General features: G+C 43.3%; 1 long non-coding RNA gene across 3 annotated transcripts in view; it reads left to right on the top strand.

Annotated features, from left to right (window-relative positions):
• Positions 1–25,869, top strand: part of LOC143041020 (uncharacterized) — a 74,008-nt gene that overhangs the window by 20,533 nt on the left and 27,606 nt on the right. The window contains exons 3-4 of one of the 3 annotated variants that reach the window (XR_012967787.1): positions 11,185–11,272; positions 11,636–11,819. The exons of the other annotated variants lie outside the window; for them this stretch is intronic. This is a non-coding gene — a long non-coding RNA (uncharacterized LOC143041020). Of the gene's footprint in view, positions 1–11,184; positions 11,273–11,635; positions 11,820–25,869 lie in introns of those variants that run through there. 3 annotated transcript variants of the gene reach the window in all.

Here is a 25,869-nt window from a genome sequence, read left to right as displayed (position 1 = left end):
TATTTGTCTCTGAGTAGTACTCTTATATTTCATCCATGTAGGAAGTCCTCCATCCAATTCAATAATTTTCCATGTATGCCTCCTATTGTTTCCAGTTTATATAGCAATTTTCTGTGTAGTACCTTGTCAAATACCTTATGTAGGTCCAGGAATGCACAATCTGCCCAGCCATCCCTTTCTTGCAATATTTCTATCAATCTTGAATAGAAACAAATCAAATTAGTGGTACATGATCTTCCCTGTCTGAATCCAAATTGTCTCAGGTTCAATATATTATTCTCCTCCAGATATTTTGTCTATCTATTTTTGATGATTCGCAAATTTTAACTATTGTACTCGTTAGGGACACTGGTCTATAATTTGTTGGGTCTTCCTTATTCCCCCCTTATATATTGGCAATTTTCCAGTCTCCTGGTAGTTCTCCTTCTTTGGGTGAGCATTCAATTATTTTGTATATTTTCCCTGTTCGTCTATACATTCCTTTTGTATTCAGTTTGCAACTCCGTCCGGGCCCTGTGACTTGTTAACGTTAATTTTTAATATTTGATTCCTTATTTCATTCTAAGTAATATTTAATTTCTTCATTGGAGGAAATCTTTCTTCAATTCTTTGATCACAGTTTTGTAGTTTTTTTTTCCCTCTTTGGTGAATACATATTTGAAATGTTTGTTCATAATATCTGACATTTCTATATCTTCTATATATTCTGTTACCTTGACGTAATTTAAGTATTTCCTGATTATTTTTTAGTTTGCCGTTTACATATATATAAAATAATTTGGGTTGATCTTTACATTTGTCTATTATATCCTTTTCATAATTTCTTTTTTCTTCTCTACGTATTTTTACATATTCATTTCTTAGTTTGGAGTATATTTTCAATTTCTCAGATTTTTTGTTCCTTTTTCCATCTTTTCCAGGCTTTATCTCTTAGGTATTTTGCCTTGCTGCACTTTTTATTATACCAGGATTTTATATATACCCTTTCCTGTTGTGTGTGTGTGTATTTACCTAGTTGTATTTACCTAGTTGTATTATACGGGAAGTGGAGCTATGCTCGTGGTGTCCCGTCTTCATATCTCATTTTATCTAAACTATTTTTAAATTCATGTATTGTTTTTGCACAGACCACTTTCTCATCTAACTTGTTCCAACTGTCTATTACTCTGTGAGGAAAGCTGTTCTTTTTAAGATCTCTTCTATAGCTGTCTTTTTTTATTTTCTTTCCATGTCCTCTTGTATTTCTATCATCCCATTTTATCAGATTCTCTCTATCAGTAAAATTGTCTTTATTGTTCCTTTTTAATTCTTTATTCTCCTCTTTTACTTCTCTTAAATGTCTTTAGTTCTATTTCATCAGTTAAGTTTTTGTTCGCCTTCTCTAGTTCTTCCAATCTTTCAAACTTTTCTGCAAGTTTTGACATTTTACCGAACCTAACCTCCCAATGTTCAGTCATTTGTTCAAGCCTTTCCTCCAGTTTTGCTAGTTGGGGGAGGTTGGTATCCGCCTCCCCCTCTTTAAATCCTTGGAAATTGTTATCCTCACCTTCCATTGAATTGTTCTTATCTATGTTTCTAATCTTTACATTTTTGTTAGACATTTCGTCGTCACTAAATTGGTCGGGACCTCTTTTGTTTACATGGCGTCTGCCTGCCTGGGCCAAGTCCTCTCCTTCCTTATTTCCTTCCATTTCCCTCAGTAATCCCTCCCCTTCTCCTTTTTCCTCACTTTCCCCTACACCACGAGCAATTTCCCCCCCCACCCTGTAAATACAATAGGTACTTCCTTTGCTTCGGGATCCACGAAATTTCACTTTTTCTTCAGAACGTCCTCTAAGCCGTCCGTTCGTTGAAGTGTGTGTGTGTGTGTGTGTGTGTGTGTGTGTGTGTGTGTGTGTGTTTGTCTGTCTGTCTGTCTGTCTATTTGTGACCACCGAACCTCCTGAGACTGACTTACCGAACCTTTGGGGTTTAATCGAACCCAAGTTAAGAACCATTGTCTTAACCTTTTATTCTGACGTAATAGGAAGCGTGCTAATCTCGCATTCGCTTAGTTGTGGGTTCGATTCCCAGCAGTGACTTACTTGCCCCAGCAGTCCAACCGCATAATAGGGCAAAGGTGATGGCTTCGGCCGCAGCTACTCAGCGCCTCCTGGCGTAAGCTCCTCTCACAGGCTGTTTTGTTCATCATCATGTGACCCCATCAGAAGCGAAGGGGAAAGGATGGGATCTATCCGTAAGCAACGCTAAGAGGTGATAGAGCACGTTGTGTGTGAACATCTCCATTTAATTGCATTGTAAATGAACCGCTTGTGTGAACTTAGCCTTACTGCATGCTGAGAATGATTGAACTTGTGAGAGTTATTTGGTGTTGTTTTGTAAGACAAACTCTGAACTTTCTTAGACTGAGATTCCTTTCAACTGAATAAAATGGCCTAGGATTGAGAAGAACAAATAAACAGGAAATTATTCATTCATTTTTTCTTTTCATAGGGTTGCTCTCAGCTGAACAAAATCTACTGGCATTGGCAAGAACAGATGATCTGAAATTATTCGTTCACGGCAAACTGTTTAAACTACGAATATATTTCGTAAAAATTGTACAATTAAGATAAAAAGTATCGAATCGCTCGATGAGTTTCATGACACAAATATACCATTCACTGGTATTTGATACATATTTATGTACAAGAAAGTACTCTTTACTATTAAGCAAATACTGCACAGACGATTATATATTGAAGTTATTTTTGTGTTTGTTGTTGCTGCTGCTGCTGTTGAATCCACGTCGTCAGTGAGTTATGATGTCGGAGCAGGAATCTTACTGTAGATCCTCTTATCTCAGACACATGTTCATGTCTGTGTGTTGCACTCGATGCTAAACAGTCTCTAACGATCTACGTGGTTATATGTGAGGCAAGCTGACAGAGTGGGCAGACCCTAAGTCATCCCTTGTGTTGCTTAACCTGAGTTGGCAAGTTCTACGTGCTGTGTGGTACATCTGTCTGCTTAATTCACTCGTTCTGTTTAGCTTAATTTTCGAGTTGCGTACTGACTGTGGAAAACTGCCAAGAATCATGTTTGGCCTTGTGCGTGTGATTCATGTAAATGTTGGAAAAGTGTAGTCTATTGTGCTGGGTGTTTGATGTGATTGTGTGTGGGTACAGAAGTATTTTGTGTTCTTGTGTATTGGTGTGATGGGTGCTGTGGAGTTTATTTAGCAGATGCTGTGGGGTTTATCAAATGCTGCGTATTATGCGTCATGTCGAGACGTTTGCATAAGTACAAAAATACTTTTTTTTTTAGCTTTGTGTGTGTTGTTTGTGTACAGCAAGTGATCATTCGCTTTGCTTTGTTTTGTGTGACCCATTATTTGTCGTCTTGCAATTAACGTTATATTTGAACAGTGAAAAAATATGGTCCAGTAAATTTGACCACGACTGAACACCACAATGATGAAAGGAGGCCGAAGGTTGGGTTCGGTCCCCTTGTAGTGAAGGGGTTGAAATATATGTTGTAATGCAATACTCTTATACTGTATGTGCACACACACGTACATGCACGCACGCACACACACAACTACACATACACACGTGTGCGCACAAACACGCAGATACACATGTACGCATACATACATAAACACACACAAACACGCATACACATAAACACGCACGCATACACAAACGCGCATGATCATGCACATACACGTGCAAGATTATCCGTATACAAATACATACACACAGGCACGCACATATTTCAAGTGAGGCTATGATAAATTGGAGAGTAAGGGACAGGACCCCACGAGTGTTGTTCCTTTCCTGCATGCAACAATTATGTAAATGCAATTAGGTAAGTGTGCATGTACGCACGGACGCACGCAAACACACAAACTCGCGCACATACACGCGTATAAACATACACAAACTCGTGCATATATATACACCAGGGGAAAAAATACTTTTTTATTTTCCAGAGCCATTTTTCATTTTTTCTTAAATTTCACCAGAGCCATTTTTGATACTTCCAGAGCCATGTTTTTGCAGGTTCGATTTCCTTCAAACTATTGGAAGGCTAACTCATTATTTATGTGCATGAAAAATAACTTTTTTTTTTTTTTAAACAAATCAGCCTTTAATTTTGGGGGGAGTGGGATGGGTGGGGGAAGAATAAGATACATTCAAATTTACAGGTTATTTTTTTAATGTATTGATACAAACATGTCAAATTAGTTAATGGATTTCAATATGATGCAAATTACTGAGTTTCCTTGTTAAGTTGTTTAAGATCCACTTGCAGAGTTTTGTAGAATAAAATTAGTAGTTTCTGACTTTTTGCTGTTCTGCAAAGTACTATGCAGGTCTTCTATGGTAGCAGTACAAGGTCACTATGTAATTTTCATTACTTGATATTAATCTAGTTATAGCAACCTAATAGGTTAAACCTGTTTATATGATTATTTGATTAATCCATTAGCATGTAGTTCTCAACTTTATCTTCAATTTTTAATGCTCAGTCCTACTCTCTTAATCAGTTTTACTCTTTATATTGCACTTTGAATTTTTAATGATTCGATCCAGTTACTGTTATTTAGTCAATGGTGCATTGTACATGTAGTCAGCGCGTTGATTGGGCAGCTAGCTGCATGCAACCAATGAACTTCCCTGCATACAGGTACCATGCAATTCAAAACTAGCGACATTATGTAGCACGATAGTCGTGTAAAGTCTATGTAGTCACGCGCGCATGCTCTAGATACTAAGTATTTCAGCGGCTTTGAATCGTTTTCGCATATTTCATAACCTTTCTCATTTTTTGATATATTCCAGCCTAATTCACACCGCCTAATTTCACACACTGCATTTCACGTAATTTGATTAATTACGGCGTTTACAAGTGATATTAAATGTGTCGTACCGACACCCTGAAGTAAATCGAACAGGTGAAGTCGTGACGTCATCACAAAAATACCTCGTGTATCCCAAACTTCCCTTTTTTGATTAACTTCCGGGGTGTCGGCTACGACACACTTAATATCAAGAGTAAACACCGTAATACACTACTATAACGTCAAAAATTATGGCAGGGTGTGAATTAGGCTGTGCTAATATACCATGTTGATGTGAATGATTATTTCGGAAATATGAGCGAAAAACGATGGGTCAAAGCCGCTGAAATACTTAGTAGGCTAGGTAAGACATTGAACTCTAGCAGCTATACCGCGTACACATACGTACGTATATCAACAAATTAAAGTTGTTGATGCGTTGCGTTTATGATATCGATTGATAATGCAATGATTGATCACGGGTGATGGGATTCAGGGATTGCCAAATGATGGATAATGCATGAAAAACGTTGAATCTTGCCACGGGAGCGATTTTTTTGTGGGGGATCACTCCTGCTATTGGATTTGCGAGAGCGACATTGGAACTTTCCCGAGCGAAATCGCTCGTCGCTCCCGTGTATTTTTTTTTCGCTGATATATACACACACGTAGATATGCACATACACAAACACGTGCATATACACACATACATGTGCACACACACAAAAACGCAGATATACACGCACACACACACACAAACACACACGCTCACACACACAAACACACACACGCACATCCACACACACACACACGCACGCACAAACACACACGCTCACACACACAAACACACACACGCACATCCACACACACACACACGCACGCACGCACGGGCACACGAGTCAGAATCCATGGCCTATTTCATTTCGCAAGTATCATCCCAATTCACTCTCTTATTATTGAAATCTATCTTGGGAGATTTCGACGTTCATTGCTAGTACTGATTTCCCCTTATTTCCCCTCATTGATTCAGATATTTTATTCTTCTCTTATTTATGTATTTGAATGTATAATATTTGGAATGTTCCTTCTCGAAACCCCAATATTGCAATAAAGTCAATCACGTAACAAAGAAAGGAGATATAGAAAGAGAGACAGAGATTGAGAGGGATTTATATATATATATATATATATATATATATATATATATATATATATATATATATATATAGAGAGAGAGAGAGAGAGAGAGAGAGAGAGATAGAGAGAGAATGAGAGAGAAAGGAAATGTCCATAGAACCACAGATCCTCTGGCCCACCCACTTCCCCTCATACGTCATCCGTCGTTCGCTTAGAGCTGCTGCGTCAATTTTGATATGCGCCAGAAACTTGGCCAGACCGGTGTCCTTCGGCTTCATTGTGCTCTCTGCTCTTCTCGAATTTCTCTTCTTCCCTTTCTTCTTCTTCTCTTCACTTCGGAAATTCCGTTTTTGTAGTTTCACTAACATGACCAACCGTTATTTGCTGTGTGGAATTATGTACTACGTTTTTTTTTTTCTCCAAGATTAAATTGCTTCTTGTTGGTCACGTTCAACACACACACGCGCGCGCACACACACACACACACACACACACACACACACACACACACACACACACACACACACACACACACACACACACACACACACACACACACACACACCTTGTGTTTATACGGTTACAACATTACTCATAGATTGGGCAATAAATGAACTCTGAGCTCTCGTTCGGAATGGTAATAGCTGTCAATCACGAGTTACGTGATCGAAGACTATGGTAGTGAATCTCGCGCACACGCACGGGCGCGCGTGCGCATGTGCATAGGAACGCGTGAAGGCAGCCAATACTGCAAGCCGTTACTGTATCTTTGAGCAAGGGTGTGTGTGTGTGTGTGTGTGTGTGTGTGTGTGTGTGTGTGTGTGTGTGTGTGTGTGTGTGTGTGTGTGTGTGTGTGTGTGTGTGTGTGTGTGTGTGTGTGTGTGAGCGCGTAAGATTATTGCCCATAGATTGGACTATACGAGCCGTGAACTCTCAATTGAAAAGGTAATATTTTTCGATCACGAGTCCCACACGTGATCCAAGACAGTTTTTGAAATCATACAGGTAGAAGAATTAGAGGTGCCGTTTATGTGGTGGGAGTGGGGGTTGGGATGGGGGAAGTCTGCTCCTTGAGAGGTGAAGGCGGGTGTGGGGTATGAATCGTCTTGTATCATCCACTTCTGGCCAACGGGAGCTGCGATCTGGGCGGCCGACTTACATACGAACGAACACCGATAAACTGAATTCAAGCAAGACTTTTATGACATGATTATTCTGCCAATAGAGAATCTGTGTAGGCATGTGTTCTGTTTGATATTGTGTTGGCATATTCATGTAATGTTAACACTTCTGCATGGCAGCATAAGAGCAATGAAATTGTCATCGTTACTATACATAACCAAAGCCCCACTCATACCTGAATCCCGTGTCGCTAGGGTAGATGAAGACGAAGCAATAATTTACACGGGGATACGATAGAGGGGGGGAGGGATGGCTGCTGCGGAGAGATTGTTGCTTAGTCCACACGGCTCAAGTGTTTCGTTGCTGCTCAGTTGCAATAATCGAGGTAAGATATTTGTTAATGAAGACGGCAAAATAAAAATCAAAGTGTGACGTGTAGCCAGAGCCCTTACATGCTTAAGCGCCGCCCCGATGCAAAGTTCTCAGTGACGCTAACTCTCTCATACATCACTATCCACCTTCACCACCATTATTGGCTTGCGAATAAATGAAACAGATATCATAATTTGTATTTAATGTCCCTATTGCAGAAAGGATAAGGGAAAATGTCATATTTTGTTTATTCCAACGCAAAAATCGCCTATTACGGTAAAATACTCGGGCCTTCTTTGACCTCTTTTTTATTATCATTTTGTCAGCCTTGTGGGCGGCAACTCCAGACTAGAATTGCTTCCACCCTAAAAAGTGAAGGCCATCATAAGCGAGGGAGAATGTTTAAATTCTTCCCCTCTACAAGCGAGGGCATACCTGACGTTGACGATTGACGGTTGACCTTCGTCACGGCAGGGACCACGGAATATGTGGCAGTGACAACAGCCGTAGCTAATGGGGCGCCAGTGCACGATGATCGTATCTTCTGTCAGGGATGCTACAGTCCAATCCAGGTGTGATATCAGTTATGGGACCTACAGTTTGGTTACCGAACAAGCAGTTATATAAACTGCAAGCTTGTTTTCGTTATCAGTAGCGTGCTACCCACACCTGAAGAAATGTATCAAAATTATATTGCACCAGGTATTCTTCCAAGTCCACAGTCATCTCGGCGTTGTGTGTTTCGCAGCTAAGCATACTAATACGTTAACATTCCCACCAGGTAGCACTTTTCCTTTTATTATCGCTACCAGGCCATTTCATTCACCTTCTTGGCATCCCGCAGCAGTGAAGGGTTTATAGCTCATCTTGACTGATAGGAAATACTTTATTATCTGCCAAAGTGCTCTTTCGTTTTCTGAGTATCTGGTCTGCCGCTTTAGCCGATTCGATTCTATTGTAGCCAACAAAGTCAACTGCTGCATTTGTACCTTGGCGTCTGAGAAGATAGTTTCTATAAATATATACGAATTAACGTCTTGGTGAGACGCAGATCTTGGGCAGACTACACTACCATCACTCACACATGGAGAATTATCAGCAGTTCTGCTTGTGGACGACAACACGATTGATCACTAGGCGCGAGGTATATGATAACTAATATAAATATTGTGAAAATATTGTATTTAGTGACTATAATTGGGTCAGATTCAAGTTGCACAAGTTCAAAATAAACGAATGCATGTTTGTAATATTTGAATAAAAAAAATAAATAAATAAAAAGAGAAAGAAAAGACTTCTGAAAAGAAAAGAAGTCTGTTTGGAAAGCCAGTGGAAAAGACGCGGGAAATATTTCAAAATACGCTCACTGAAAGTATTCATAATTACATTTCATTTAAGGAAAAGGACCTAATCAATATAGTCCAAAATGGCTTAGTGAAGAAACCGAGAATAATATAAAAAAGAGGCTTATAGTAAAAAATCAATCTTTTTAAAATTTCCAATGAATGTAAAATTTTGATGTGATGACCCACAAGGATTTGAAAAAGGCAACAATGAGATAAAGACTATTAAAAATGAAAGTTGTCTGTAAATATAAAGAAAACCCCAAAGCATTCTAGAGTTACATTAGAGATTAGAAAATTATCAGGAATCATGTTGGCCCACTTATGTCTGCCAGTGGCCATCTTGAACATTCAAATGATGGTGTGTGCGATATTTCAAATGTTTATTTCAATTCTGTATTTATAAATAACCCTTCAAAGAAAAATATTTTCTGAGCCACGTGTTACGTTGAACGGAAATTCAATTGTATATGTATGACCAAAGAAAGCATTGGGTCGAAAAAAAAATTGTACACTTGGGTCAAACTATTATCATCATTATCATCGTTATCATCATCAATATCATTATTATAATCATTATCATTATAATCATTATCATTATAATCATTATCAATATAATCATTATAATTATCATTATTATTATTATCACCATTATCATCATCTTGAGCACACACACGACTTGGTGGCGCGGTTGGTAGAGTCTCAGACTGTCAGTACGGAAGTATCGGCGGTACTTGGTTCGAATCCTGCCCAGGGCTGAAATTATTTCAGTATCGCTGCGTTTCGAGTCGTTACTCCAACTCTCGTGGGCGGGGAGTTGGGTGTATGTGTGCGTGTAAAGGTCATAGCATTACCCATAGATCGGACATACAAGCCCTGAGCTCTCTTCCGGGAGGGAAATAGCTGTCGATCACGAGTACAACACACACACACACACACACACACACACACACACACACACACACACACACACACACACACACACACACACACACACACACACACACACACACACATAGTGGGAAATGCGAAGAAAATGAGAATGATGAGTGAGGAGAATGGAGGAGAAATAAGGAAGGATGAGGTGAAGGCAGTTGTAAAGATGATGAAAGCAGGTAAGGCACCTGGTCTGGATGGATGCCATGCAGAATGTCTGAAAAAGGGAGGTTCAGTGATGGTGGACTGGTTGGTGAGGTTATTTAATGTTTGCTGGAGAGATGGTAGAGTACCGGAGGACTGGAGAAGTGCCTGCATAGTTCCTCTTTACAAGGGAAAAGGGGACAAGTGTGAATGTAGTAGTTTCAGAGGGATTAGCCTGTTAAGTGTAGTAGGGAAGGCTTATGGGAGGATCTTAATTGAGAGGATTAGGAGAGGAACAGAAGGAGTAATTGGTGAGGAACAGTGTGGATTTAGGACAGGTAGAGGTTGTGTAGATCAGATCTTTGTGGTAAGACAGATATGTGAGAAAGCTATAGGAAAAGGGAAGGATGTTTTTTGGGCTTTTATGGACCTGGAAAAGGCTTATGATAGGGTAGACAGAAAGGCACTGTGGGAGGTTATGCAGATTTATGGGATAGGAGGAAAGCTTTTGGGAGCTGTCAAGAGTTTTTATGAGAGTAGTAGAGCTTGTGTCAGGATTAGAAATGGAGAGAGTGAGTGGTTTGAAGTAAAGGTGGGACTTCGTCAACCGTGTCCTCACCAAACGCATGCCCGTAAACGCGCGCCACTTTGCGGTAACCCCATGACCCTGAACATAAGCAACTATGATGTGACAACCTGGACCCCCACCAAGCTTCACCACATTATAAACAGTTTTAGCTCATATGTCAACATAACGTCACAACACACATATGTGTATGTAGGCATCAAATAATCTTCTAGTGTCATTGACAGATATTATTCAATAACCTGTGTATGATGTACATTCACAAGGAGCCGATGATATAATTGGTTTGGTATCGTTCATAACTAATTTTTTTCTGGCTTATGTCATACTGTTTGTCAGCTGAAGGTAGGAATGGTTGTTGAGGTGTTTATGGTACAGAGTTGAACAAATTTCAAGCAGATTCGAATGTACCGACCGACACTTGAAACATGTATTAATTACTTGATATCACTCAGAAATCGAAGTTGTTTTTTATTTATCTTATTATGAAGCACTGAATTTAAAATTGTAAGCTTGTTGAATAAAAATGAAAATTACTGACAAATATAGTCGTATCTAACTAATGGAAAACGAATCGTACCTGATACAACAAACGTCGTCAGGCAGTAGTACAGTTTAATACTGAATTTCTCTACAAAGATTTGTCATATGGGTTTATGACTTTCTGTACGTTGAAAATAGTATATATATGCAATATTTTTGTTTTCTTCGAGTTTTAGCTTTCTAAATTCGTATCATGGCAATTCACGATGGAAACTTCACAGAAGGACCTATCGCACCCTTTCTGCTCAGGGGGACCAATGTGTGGTAAGTCGTTCACTAGCTTCACTGTCTTTTGTTCTTTTGTGTTATAATGTGTTATAATGTGGTAAGTCGTTCACTAGCTTCACTGTCTTTTGTTCTTTTGTGTTATAATGATTCACGCACATGTGCGCCATTATAATTATAATTATTGTTATTATTACCGGCATTATTATTATTATTATCATTATTATTATTATTTTAATTATTATTATCATTGTTGTAGTCATTATCATTCTTTATTATCATTATTATCATTGTTGTTACCATCATTATTGTTTTATTATTATTACTATAGTCTATATTATCATTATTATAATTATTTGTAATGAGAATGGAATAAGAGACTGCCATGACAAACACTAACAGAAACCTGGCACAAGAAGACAGAGAAGTTGGCCCAGAAAGAGATGGATCGACGGTGTGAGAGAAGCGCTGAAAAGAAGAGAAGATCTGCAAATGGTGGAAGAGGAAATGTATCGAAATAGAGATAAATGGAGAAAAATCGTTGGAACGAGGCTTGCTAGCTAACAAGGATTACCCTACTAGGCGTCGGGTGAAGGCGAGTGAGATTATCATTATCATTGTTGTTATCATTATCATCATTGTTTTACCTTTTGTACTGTGAGGATGTAGGAGCCGCATGTTGGGCGTCGGATGTCAGGAAGTGAGGGAATGTAAGCATAGCTGGAAGGCAAATACTGAGGGGGAAGAACAAAATTTGTTGTGAATAGGTATCGTTTTATAAAAGCGCTGCCCACGGTACCAGTTTAGGGTTACGAGTCGGGCACCGAGAAGACTGGTAGCTTCTTTAGGGTCGATTCACACTATCGGTCCGGTCGCGCTCCACTCTCGCTCCGCTCTCGGTTCTGAGGTATTCACACTATCGGTCCGCTCTCGTTCCCGTCATCCCCCCTCCCTCGACACCAGTAGAAGTCTTACCATCAGTTACGAAGGATGTGTGACTTTTCTGACGCCGAGTTGGCAATAATCGCTATTGCACTTGATGAAGAAGGAAAAAAAAAAATAGAAAAAGAAAGAGATTGTGGGTTCATCCTATGTTGCAAGATAGGAAGACTGAAGGAGAATTTCATACTCTGTATCCTCCTCTTATTGATGATGAGAGTAAATTCCACAGCTATTTCAGAATGAACAAAGGAACATTTGAGAAAATACTATCCAAAATTGAGGATGACTTGAAATGTACAAGAAGATGCTGCACTTCCTGGCACTGATGTGCTTGCACCATACGTTATAGTGGGAGATGAGGCTTTCCCGCTGAAGAGAAATTTGATGAGGCCCTACCCAGGTTCACAGACTGAACATAAGGTAGAGAAGAGGATTTTTAATTATAGATTATCTAGAGCCAGGAGGATAGTTGAGTGCACATTTGGTATTCTAGTGCAAACCTTCAGAATATATTTAAGGAAACTTAAAGCTATGCCTTCTAACGCTAATGCAATCATTACAACAACATGCATACTTCACAATCTGATACACCCAAATGCTGTTGCATTACCAGATACTGTTGTCATGCCTCCATCAAACACAGTACGTCCAATGAGAGAAAGAGGGGGAAATGCTACAAAGGAGGCTTTTGGCGCGAGAGAAACACTGAAAGATTCAGCTCCCCAGCTGGTTCAATGCCTTGGCAAAATGATAAAATATAAGTAGACAAACAAACTTGTGTAGGAATATTTGTTGAGTGAGCTAAGGAGATGCATTTCCGCAGTGGATAATAGGTTGTTATTATACATATGGAATTTCTTTCTTCGGTTAATAATGTGTATTTTTTTCTCTCAGTACCTTGGCAATATGATAAGTATGCAAACATTATTACTGTAGTGCAGCGAAGTCAGGTCATACAGCTGTGGTTTACCTTTTGACTAATTCTATTAGCATTTCATCTAAATCCACAAAATTAAAGTAAGTTTTGTAGGTTATATTTTATTCAGTTGGTGCTTATGAATATCCTCGCTGTACGCATTGTCATTGTATCAGTGATAAATAAAAAGAAAATGTATTTTTATCATTTTTCTAACTTTCTCATGATCCCATTGTGGTGTTTCCTTTGGATTATCCATGGTTTGGTAGGACAGAAGGTAACACTACTTGCTTATATGAAGGCTGAATCTCGACTGGAGTGGAGCAGGAGGAGCAGGACCAGGACCGTGGCAACTGAGTTCACACTGGCGCTCACGGTCCAGTCACGCTCCGGTCTCGCTCCAGTAAAAATATCTTTTGACGGAACCGTGACCGGAGCGAAACCGGAGCGAGACTGGAGCGAGAGCGCCAGTGTGAATGCTTCCATTGAAATTAATGAGACAATATTGGACCGGACCGAGAGCGGAGCGGGAGTGGAGCGCGACCGGACCGATAGTGTGAATCAACCCTTGGTCAAGATGGGGGAAATGGAGCTCCAGGCGGCGATCTGCTCCAGGGAGACGGCGAGGGAGGCAGCGGTGAGAAATGGCGAGAAAAGCGGCGGTGAAAGGCAGCAAGGGAGGTGGTGATGCTTGTTGTGTGGCGGTGAACTAGGTGGACTAGCTAGGCCAGACCACCGGCTCGCGCGGGATCGGTTTTTTGTGGGAGGGGAAGAATGTTTGTAAGAAAACGAAAAAATAGTTGTGTATAAAAGAAGGCTTTTGCCACCGGGCGATTAGGGATATTTATTTCGTGGCGTCGTGGCTTTGGAGGCATGGGCAGGAGACTTGGGGTTGAAGACTGGGATTAATATGTGTAACCGTGAGGTTACATAGGAATATCTATTCTTCTGTGTCTGAATTCTGAATCTCTAGGAAAGACCACCTCGCTTGCGCGGGATCGGTTTTTGTGGGAGGGGAAGAATGTCTGTAGGAAAATGAAAAGATAGTAGCGTATAAAAGAGGGCTATTGCCACCGGGCGAATTGCGAGCGATTAGGGGTTTATTGGTGGTCGTGGCTCGGGAGAAATGGACCGGGAGCTTGGAGGGCAGCGCTGACGCTGGGGTTAGGATTAGGATTAGGATCACCAACGAAAGTTTAGAAAATGGTAGGAGGCGTAGTATTAGAGAAATGGACCGGGAGCTTGGAGGGCAGCGCTGACGCTGGGGTTAGGATTAGGATCACCAACGAAAGTTTAGAAAATGGTAGGAGGCGTAGTAGTAGAGAAAGGTGGAAAAACGGAAAAATCTTTAGTGGGAGGTAAACTGAAATGAGAAGATGTAGTAGAAGAGAAAGTTAGAAAGGAAGCGAATTTTAGTCGAAGAAAAAGTAAGTGTAGATGTTTGTGCGTGTGTTGTGGCACTGTTCGTGAGAGGTGTATGTGTGTATCTTACGGGAAGTGAGTTGAGTTCACTTCCCGCGTGTAGAGCGCGGTCCTGATAAGCCACAGGTGGGGCGAGCGTTGCCTGTTTTTCCCCAGGTTGGGTTTGAAGTCCTGTAGAGCTGATCCAGTGGCGGTGCGAGTGTTGCTCCCGAGGTTTTCGTCCGCTTTATATTCACCGGGTCAGGTGACGACCCGCGCGGTGATTGGCCACTGGGAGAGGCGTCGATGCTGGTGGAGCCGTATTTCACACCGGGGATTGCTCTGTCCAGGTGCGCTAGGTCGGCCGTCCCAGAGGGCTCTCACCGGGCCGTGGTGGTGCTGGGAGCCGTTATGAGCTGCCGTGCGTCGCCAGCTAGGACAACTGCCTAACACGCCCCCACGGAAGTTGAGACTGGAGGTGAGGATGTGTGGAGCCTTGGCAAGAAACCAGCAAGGCAGTCGCCCTCGTCCCGGACATGACGGGACCGGATACTGAAGGCGGGGATGGAGCCGGTCAGTAGACTGCAGATACAGGAGCAGGCGGTGGTAGCCAGCCTCAGTGTGCTCGGCTACTTACGTGGGACCGGACTCGTCCTGAACGTCTTCGATGACGTCGAGGGGGTTGACCATTTCGGGAGGCTGCTCGAGGGAACTCGTACTTGGAACGCGTCCTGGGATCATGTCGCACGGCTTTGGTAGCTTGGCTGCAACAGCTCCCTGAAAATAACGACACCTTAGAAAGATTCTGGTTAGCGGGTGGGGCGTCAGGCCACCCAGGGCGTCGTGGACTTTGATTTTGTCGCCAGTTTGTTGCGTACTGCGAGGGCCTCCAAGAGTTTCGGTGGAGTTCTTCACTGGTTGCCAGGGTAGAACATTTCACCGGCGGGACGGTTGTGAGGGGGCTGGCGATCTCGGGCTTCTCGCCTATTGCCGTGAGGACATGAGCGGCATGGGGTGATGAGGATATTCTTAGTCGTTGGTTCCGATGTAGGGCTCGGTACTCGCGGGTCGTACGATAGCTGCTTGGTCCATGGAAATCGCAGCCAAGCGGGTTTCGGCTGGTATTCGCTGGTCGACTTGGAGCAGCGTGGCCCTGGGACATGGTTGACGATTCTGTACCAGGAGATGCGCGTTAGGTGACCTGTGGAAGAGATAGAGGTTGAAGCAGTGGTAAGGTGTGTAGGCGTGCGGTCAAGTACTGGTTCCCAACCGTGATCATTTCCTCGAGGGTCGTGCAGTCTCGGTCCATAAGGTGGGCTACCATAGCCGAGGGCAGGCAGTTGTGGACGAGATCTGCAACAAGAAAATCACGGAGGTCGCCGAAGGTCTCTGGCACGTGGCAGGCTTCGATCCACGCGTTCAAGTGCTGAAGGGCTCTGAGCGTGAACTGCCGCATATCATCATGGGCTTCTTGTGTGGCGTTGAAAAAACTGCCTCGGGGTTTAGCCGGCGTCAGCTGGTACACGTCCTTCAACAGCTTCCGGACCTCGTGGTAATCCTGTTGAAGGTTAGAGGGTAGGGATTGAAACAAATCCCAGGCCTCTGTTGGGATGAGAGAGAGGAGGCAAGTTAGCACGTACGTCGGGCCGTAGCCCGCGGTTTAGATGTATACGTCGAACCTTCCCAAGTAGTTGTCTAGCTTCTCGTTCTCCGGAGTGAAGGCGCGTGGTGGAAAAGGTAGGAGCCTTGGTGCGGGAACATAAGCCGGGGTATGTTGATTCAGGTACCTCGACTAGAGTTCTCGACGGCACTGAAGTTCGGTTCGTACATAGAGAAGGTAATCTTCACTGCCCTCTACGTATCCCAGCATCTGGGCTTCCATACGAATGCCTCGGATTGTGGCAAGGGCTTCATTTCCGTTAGGTAAACTACCTCCTGCATGGGTCATGGGCGGTGTCGGGAGTTGAGAGTCAAGGTTGCTAATCATTAGCTTTACCGGAATCGAGGTACGGAACCTTGTGATTTCCCTTGAGCGTGTGAGTGGGTCAAGGTGGGGACTGCCACGAAATGATGCAGCACGGTGCTAAACAGTCAGGCTTTGTATTTACCAGGGTCGAACGTCGTATTGTGGCTGGCTGGTACCTGTGGTAGACGAGTGTGTAGGCAAGCGGCGGCAGTCGGCAGAGCTGGGAATCGAGGCCCTAATAGTTGGGCAGCCATATGAATTTGGCACATGCGGATGCTGTATGTACCACTACAATGCACATGAAAACTCGCTGTCCCTTTATAAGTGATTGCTACTGATTAAATCGGTTTTTATCTCGCATATTTTCTTAATTTGTTTGTTCGTAAGCAAAGTCCTATTTCCTTCTTACTTGGAGATGCCGATAAGGGTTTTAGATCCCATTCACTCCGACTTTGTATTATTGAATATCATACGTGCTTTGCCGTACCCGCGTTTTCTTAGTTACTTTATTCACAAATACTCATCCTCGACGTAGGCTCTTACCATGCACTCCATTTGTACTTGGATCTGCTTGGACAGTGCTTACTCACATTCGGTAGGACACTGCCCGTAAGCACACGAGGCAATGCGGTTGGACCTTTAGAAGATGATCTAACAGGAACGCCCGGTTTTGTTTTGGTTGTGATATTCATATTTGCTATGAAGAGGGGTTGGCAGTAATCTCACCTCCGTGTCAACTGGTTTCTGGTGAGATATTTCTCTGGTGTCACCTTATTCATTATATTCGGTGAAGCCCTATATCTATAGGGTGTCCAATGGTCCACGCCGTCATTATGACGGTATCCCATATATCTATGAGGAATTTCCTTGTTTGTCATCAGGGACGTGCCAGTTAGCAGTGGGTCCAGTGACTGTGTGTTTGAGCTGCTCTTTGTCTGATCTTACAAAACCAGTTCGATATGGGTGACCCTGCAGAGATTTACAAAGGATTACAAAGGCGGAGCATGCCGACAGGAGACCTTTTGGTTCATATCTAGGTCGGATGCGATAAAAATTATAATAATGATAAACAAATAAATGAATAAAAACAATAATGTAAATAATAAATAAATTAGATAAATGCATAGGTATAGTTAGATAATAAACAGGTAAATAGTAAATAATAATAATATTGACATAACTAATAGTAAATGAGAATCAAATAGATAATAATAAACAAACGGACAAATGATAACAAAACAAATAAATAATATAAAATAAATGAGTCATTACAGCATCTTGCTTAGGTGTTTATCGAAATGATTCTTAAAGTTTCGAACTGGACTACATTGCACTGCCTCTGCAGGAAGTTTATTCCATTCATTAACTACACGGTTGGCGAAGTTGTGTCTACCAACTTCCAAATTGAATCTATTTCCGGACAGTTTGAGACCATTGTTTCTTGTCGGATTCTCATTCAATGTGAAAATTTTGTCACTTTTGATGTCAATTCCCTTTAGAATCTTAAAGACGCTTTTTTTAAGGAAAACCGATTCATATGTTTTAGTCGATTTTCGTATGGTTCATTTTAGATATTTTGAATCAGTTTTGTAGCTCGCCGTTGTATTTTTTTTTTTCAATCTGTCAATGTCTTTAATGAGATTCGGTGACCATACGGAAACAGCACATTCCAAATGTGGACGAACTAACGATTTATATAGCTTGTTAATGAGTGATGGACTTTTGAAGTCAAAAGATCGCGCAATCATTCCTAGAATCTTATTTGCTTTCTCAGAGGCTGAAATTCACTGCTTGGATGATTTGAGATCGTTACTGATATTTACGCCGATATCCTTTTCACTATCCACTTTTGTTAACGAATTTCCAATTAACTTGTAATCGTACTTACTGTTATTTTTACCTATGTGCATTACCTTGCATTTACTTGTGTTAAATTTCATTAGCCACTTTTCAGACCATAGCTGTAATTGATCTAAATCTTCTTGAATATTTAATTGGTTTAAGTGATCATTTGCCATTCCGCACAGTTTTGTATCATCAGCAAATTTGGAAACAGTAGATTTTAGTCCATGGTCTATATAATTTATATATACTATGAATAGAAGTGGCCCGAGAACGGAACCTTGAGGAACTCCACTTGTAACATTTTTCCATCCAGAAGTTTTTCCATTTAAAACAACTCTGTTTTCGATCATTCAACCAATTACTAGTCCAACTTAATAGGCTACCACTTATTCCGTGTGAAGCTAATTTAGTAAGTAATCTTTCGTGGGGGACGGTATCAAAAGCTTTCGCGTCTAGATATATTAAATCTATATTGTTTCTTTTGTCATAATTCGAGATAACTGTGTAGAATTCGAGTAAGTTAGTCGCGCAAGAACGTTTCCGTCTGGAACCATGCTGGCTATCATTTATCAAACAGTTACTTTCTAAATGATGTTTGATAGCATCTCTGATGATAGTTTCCATCATATTTCCTATGATTGAAGTCAAACTTATAGGCCTGCAGTTATTTGGATTCTTCTTGTCACCTTTTTTGAATATGGGAGTAACGTTAGCTAGCTTCCATTCTCTTGGGACATCTCCGGATATGAAAATAATCTCTAATGGAACAACAATCTCATTTTTCATTTCCTTTAAGATTCTTGGATGCCAACCGTCAGGCCCTGGTGTTTTATTAACTTTGAGTTTATCTATACACCTTTTAATTTTTTCTTTTGTTATATTTACCGTAGTAAGTTTACCCTAGACTTTTCACAGGTTTCAGTTTATAGTTCACTTTGAGGTGTTTCGTTTAAGAATACTGAGCTAAAATAATTGTTTAAAATATCACACATTCCTTCATTTGAATATTCAAGTTGATTGTCAGCAGATAATAGTGGACCAATGTGATTCCTAACAACCTTTTTATCTCTAACGTAACTATAGAATTCTTTGGGATTCATTTTGGATTTATCAGCGATATTAATTTCATACTGTCGTTTTCGTTTTTTTTTATTGTCTTTTTTAAATCTCTATTAATACATAACTTTGATAGTCATTAGATGCACCCGAGCACTTATATTTCTTATAAGCAGGTCTCTTTTTAGCAATATTTTTTTCAGTTTTTTTGTCAAGCCATTTTGGGCGAACCTGATTTGGGGGACGTCTGTCCTTAAAAGGAATGTAAGTATGAATCATCTTAGTGAGCGTATTTTGAAATATTTCCCACATCTGATCTACAGGTCTTTCGCTTAATTTTGCCTCCCAATCTGTAAGCTGAAGCTTTGGTGAATCGGGTATTTTAGAAACACAAGTATCTATTCTAAATTGTTTTAGTAGTTTGAATCTAACTAAATTGTGATCGCTATTTGCAACAGTTTCACCGAGTTCTACATCGGTTATCATGCTTTCGCGGCTAGTGATCAATAGATCAAGTTTCCATGTCTTGTGGGCTCTTTTACATCCTGAACCAAGTAATTGTCACCGAGAAAATCAATCAAGCGACTACCTATATGGCCATGTTCAAGGGTCATCCAATCAATATCAGTGTAATTGAAATCGCCCATTATCAATAAATTCCGGTTGCAGAAACTAGACAGTTCTTGAAATAAGTTTGTCATCTGCAAATGATAATGTCTTTGGCCTATATATTACACCTACATTCATTTTTTGTTAATTTGTTTGGGTTAATTCTACCCACAAACTATCATATACATCTTGTTTCACTTTCTCTAAAACACAAGCATGGACATTGTTTTTAACGTACAATAGAACATCCCCCACCTTTCTTGTGGTTTCTATCCTGATGAAAGTGTTTAAATCCCTCTCTATCGACATAGCTTTTGTAATCACCACGTCAAGGTGTCAACTCTCGGATAGGGGATATATGTATACATGGATATATTTATGTATGTATGTATGTATGTAGAGAGTGCTCCAAAATGTACTCCATGGCGAGTAATTAGATATGATATTGGATACACGCAAAGGGGGGAGGGTTAGGCTAAGGGGACAGACTGAACCTTTATTTAATTTTGTCTAATATTCTTAACATAAAACCTTAATTTTGTATCCATGCCAGTAAACAGTGTGTATACATGTGTGTGTGCGTGTGTATGTGTGATTATTCGTCTCATGCTTTACTGTTACTTTTGTGACTGTTTAGTTATACTCTGTGCGTGTTAGATACACATAATCTACTCTCGTTTCAAACTTATTTTCCTTCCGTTTTTACTCTGTTATTTTTTATGCCGGTGAAGCTTCAGCCTTCAGTTGAGGGTACAACAGAGTGCCCGGCGGTCGGGTGGTGACGAAGATAGTGTCCGGTCTCCCGAGAAGGAGAGGATTGGGAGAGTGGCTATCATTAGAATAGCTGATCCATCATTGGGGTCAGGCCAAAGCCACCTAGACTAGGCGGCATTGGTCAGGCATGCCAGGGCGTGTGATGGGGTCGCCATCTTTGAGTTATGGGCAAAGAGGTATGTCACGAGGGTGGAGGTGGTAGTTGGGAGGGAGGGTAGGGAGACGGCAGAGGGAGGAAATGGCGCGGAGGTGTGTGCGGGTGAGCGTGGCATTAGGTTTGGCTCGGGTTGACAAGGTGATGTTGATGAAAGGGGAGGTTGGGAGGGTACGGGAGCTAAGGTAAGCGGATGACGTAGAGGGTATGTGGGGGGGGGGGCAGAAAAAGTGTAAATTGAAAGAGTTCTTCGGGTTCTGTATCAAGAGCTGTTAAAAAGAAGGGAAGTGGGGAATGAAAGGTGGATCACTTTGTGAATTGGGTTTGGGGGTCTCTGACCTTGTAAGGAAATATATTAGGAACGTTTTGAGAAAGTGAAGGAAAACAGTGCAAGGATGGATGTAGAGAGCGATGACGGAAGAAATGTTCATACAGTGGTGGTGAATGGAGTAGAATGGAAGCAATGCTTTATCATCAACGGGGAGAATATGCTAAGGGCAGGGGGTGTGGTGTCGTCGCTTGACTCACACGACGACGCCATTCCCAACGGTTTTACCGGTCAAATATTCAAACAATCTCGCTTTCATTTCCAAATAGTTCTCAGTGGCCATGATTTCCGTCACCTGTGGAGATCACCCCTTGAGAAGGACCAACACAAAGAAACCGTACCACACAAATTGATGGAGCAGTGGTTAGAGTTCCCGGCCGTCACTACGGCGGTCCGGGTTCGAATCCCGCCCAGGGCTGAAACAATTTCAGTATCACTGCGCTGCGAACCGTTACTCCAACTCTCGTGGGCTGTGAGTTGGGTGTGTGCGTGCAAGGTCACAACATTACCCATAGATCGGTCATATATGAGCTCTGAGCTCTCTTCCTGGAGGGAAATAGCTGTCGATGACGAGTCCAACAGGTGATCCAAGACCATGGTGAAACACATGCCCATATATCCTAAGTTGGCGTGCACGAAATATGGTTGTCTGTGTCTCGCGGAACAGTCGCTGGTTTGATAAACATACAAACAATAACCCGGTAACTCTCCGAAGGCACTTAGTACCAAAGACGTCGAGACGGTCCTTCAAATCAGAATACAGTGTACAGCTACACAGAAAACTATCGTTAGTAGGGGTGTCGAAACATTCGCTAATGAACATAACCTTATGATACCGAAGGGTTGGTATTTCTGGGGTTCGAATTGTTCGAATTCCTTCTGAATGAATATGAATCGAATAATAGTTCCGGAGTTCATATGGATTCACTATGACATGATAATCTTATTTCCGATGGAGACTTCAACTTGTCTCAAATAGTTTCGTTGTTTTGTGTCAAAATGATTTTCGTGATTTACTAACGATAGTTTTCTGTGCAGCTGTACATGTTTTCATAGCCGTACAGCAAGACAGAGAATACGAATGTCTTTAAGATTAGGATCTTAGTCCTGCATACATATCGACAACACCATATACTCTGATAGAACGAGTCACGAGTCACGGCAGACCTTTGAAAGATTTCCACCACATGACCACTAATATACATTACATTGCCAAGCTAGGTCAAGATTTCCAAGACCTCAGTGACCTCGCCACATACGTAAACAGATTAAATCATTTAGTAGGCCCGCCAACGCATGACTTTTTTTTTTTTACCAGTAGACTTGGTGACCTGAAAGTCTTCTCCCTGTGCAGTGAATTGAAGCCTGCAACCAGGACCTCCAGCGACTCCGAATACCTTCATTTTCCTCTCCTCCCTACACCCTCTATTTTCCTCTCATCTACTTCACCCTCTATTTTCCTCTCTATTTCACCCTCCATTTTCCTCTCTATTTCACCATCCATTTTCCTCTCTATTTCACCCTCCATTTTCCTCTCATCTACTTCACCCTCCATTTTCCTCTCATCTACTTCACCCTCCATTTTCCTCTCATCTACTTCACCCTCCATTTTCCTCTCATCTACTTCACCCTCCATTTTCCTCTCATCTACTTCACCCTCCATTTTCCTCTCATCTACTTCACCCTCTATTTTCCTATCATCTACTTCACCCTCTATTTTCCTCTCATCTACTTCACCCTCCATTTTCCTCTCATCTACTTCACCCTCCATTTTCCTCTCGTCTACTTCACCCTCCATTTTCCTCTCATCTACTTCACCCTCCATTTTCCTCTCATCTACTTCACCCTCCATTTTCCTCTCATCTACTTCACCCTCCATTTTCCTCTCATCTACTTCACCCTCCATTTTCCTCTCATCTACTTCACCCTCCATTTTCCTCTCATCTACTTCACCCTCCATTTTCCTCTCATCTACTTCACCCTCCATTTTCCTCTCATCTACTTCACCCTCCATTATCCTCTCATCTACTACACACTGCAATATCCTCTCATCTACTTCACCCTCCATTATCCTCTCATCTACTTCACCCTCCATTATCCTCTCATCTACTTCACCCTCCATTATCCTCTCATCTACTTCACCCTCCATTATCCTCTCATCTACTTCACCCTCCATTATCCTCTCATCTACTTCACCCTCCATTATCCTCTCGTCTACTTCACCCTCCATTATCCTCTCGTCTACTTCACCCTCCATTATCCTCTCGTCTACTTCACCCTCCATTATCCTCTCGTCTACTTCACCCTCCATTATCCTCTCATCTACTTCACCCTCCATTATCCTCTCATCTACTTCACCCTCCATTATCCTCTCATCTACTTCACCCTCCATTATCCTCTCATCTACTTCACCCTCTATTTTCCTCTCATCTACTTCACCCTCTATTTTCCTCTCATCTACTTCACCCTCAATTTTCCTCTCATCTACTTCACCCTCCATTTTCCTCTCATCTACTTCACCCACCATTTTCCTCACTTCTAGTTCACCCTCCATTTTCCTCTCATCTACTTCACCCTCCATTTTCCTCTCATCTACTTCACCCTCCCTTTTCCTCTCATCTACTTCACCCTCCCTTTTCCTCTCATCTACTTCACCCTCCCTTTTCCTCTCATCTACTTCACCCTCCCTTTTCCTCTCATCTACTTCCCATACCCTCTCTTTTCCTCTCCTCTACTTCCCAAACCCTCCCTTTTCCTCTCCTCTACTTCCCAAACCCTCCCTTTTCCTCTCCTCTACTTCCCAAACCCTCCCTTTTCCTCTCCTCTACTTCCCAAACCCTCCCTTTTCCTCTACTCTCTCGTCCTTCCCATTTCCTTACGTACCGATTGCTCCCATTTGCTACCGTCCCGTTTCCTCACCTTTCCTTTCGTTTCCATTCATCCCGTTCCTTTCGTTTCCATTCCTCCCGTCCCCTCCCCTTTTCTCCAATCCTATCGCTTCCCCTTTTCCTAAAGTCCTCTCCCTTTTCCTACCGTCCCGTCCCCTCCCTTTTCCTACCGTCCCGTCCCCTCCCTTTTCCTACCGTCCCGTCCCCTCCCTTTTCCTACCGTCCCGTCCCCTCCCTTTTCCTACCGTCCCGTCCCCTCCCTTTTCCTACCGTCCCGTCCCCTCCCTTCTCCTACCGTCCCGTCCCCTCCCTTCTCCTACCGTCCCGTCCCCTCCCTTCTCCTACCGTCCCGTCCCCTCCCTTCTCCTACCGTCCCGTCCCCTCCCTTCTCCTACCGTCCCGTCCCCTCCCTTTTCCTACCGTCCCGTCCCCTCCCTTTTCCTACCGTCCCGTCCCCTCCCTTTTCCTACCGTCCCGTCCCCTCCCTTTTCCTACCGTCCCGTCCCCTCCCTTTTCCTACCGTCCCGTCCCCTCCCTTTTCCTACCGTCCCGTCCCCTCCCTTTTCCTACCGTCCCGTCCCCTCCCTTTTACTACCGTCCCGTCCCCTCACTTTTCCTACCGTCCCGTCCCGTCCCCTCCCTTTTCCTACCGTCCCGTCCCGTCCCGTCCCCTCCCTTTCCCTACCGTCCCGTCCCGTGGCCTCACTTTTCTCTCCGTCCCTTCCCGTCCCCTCCCTTTTCCTACCGTCCCGTCCCGTCCCCTCCCTTTTCCTACCGTCCCGTCCCGTCCCGTCCCGTCCCGTCCCCTCCCTTTTCCTACCGTCCCGTCCCCTCCCTTTTCCTACCGTCCCGTCCCCTCCCTTTTCCTACCGTCCCGTCCCCTCCCATTTCCTACCGTCCCCTCCCTTCTCCTACCGTCCCGTCCCCTCCCTTCTCCTACCGTCCCGTCCCGTCCCGTCCCCTCCCGTTTCCTTCCGTCCCGTCCCCTCCCGTCCCGTCCCCTTTTCCTACCGTCCCGTCCCGTCCCGTCCCCCTCCCCTTTTCCTACCGTCCCGTCCCCTCCCTTTTCCTACCGTCCCGTCCCCTCCCTTTTCCTACCGTCCCGTCCCCTCCCTGGTCCTTCCGTCCCGTCCCCTCCCTTTTCCTTCCGTCCCGTCCCCTCCCTTTTCCTTCCGTCCTGTCCCGTCCCCTCCCTTTTCCTTCCGTCCCGTCCCCTCCCTTTTCCTTCCGTCCCGTCCCCTCCCTTTTCCTTCCGTCCCGTCCCCTCCCTTTTCCTTCCGTCCCGTCCCCTCCCTTTTCCTTCCGTCCCCTCCCCTCCCCTTTCCTACCGTCCCCTCCCCTCCCCTTTCCTACCGTCCCCTCCCCTCCCCTCCCCTTTCCTACCGTCCCGTCCCCTCCCCTCCCCTTTCCTACCGTCCCGTCCCGTCCCGTCCCGTCCCGTCCCCTCCCCTCCCCTCACGTCCCGTCCCGTCACGTCCCCTCCCCGTCCCTACCGGTCCCGTCCCGTCACCTCCCCTCCCCTTTCCTCCCGTCCCGTCCCCTCCCCTCCCCTTTCCTCCCGTCCCGTCCCGTCCCCTCCCTTTTCCTTCCGTCCCCTCCCCTCCCTTGTCCATCCGCCCCGTCCCGTCCCCTCCCATTTCCTCCCGTCTCGTGACCTGACGTTTCCTACCGTCCCGTCCCCTCCCTTTTCCTACCGTCCCGTCCCCTCCCTTTTCCTACCGTCCCGTCCCCTCCCTTTTCCTACCGTCCCGTCCCCT

Source organism: Oratosquilla oratoria, chromosome 30, assembly GCF_046742065.1.
Source record: "Oratosquilla oratoria isolate Oo_2021 chromosome 30, ASM4674206v1, whole genome shotgun sequence".
In the NCBI taxonomy this organism is placed as follows: Eukaryota; Metazoa; Arthropoda; class Malacostraca; order Stomatopoda; family Squillidae; genus Oratosquilla; species Oratosquilla oratoria.
This window is presented reverse-complemented; position numbering and strand designations above follow the sequence as displayed.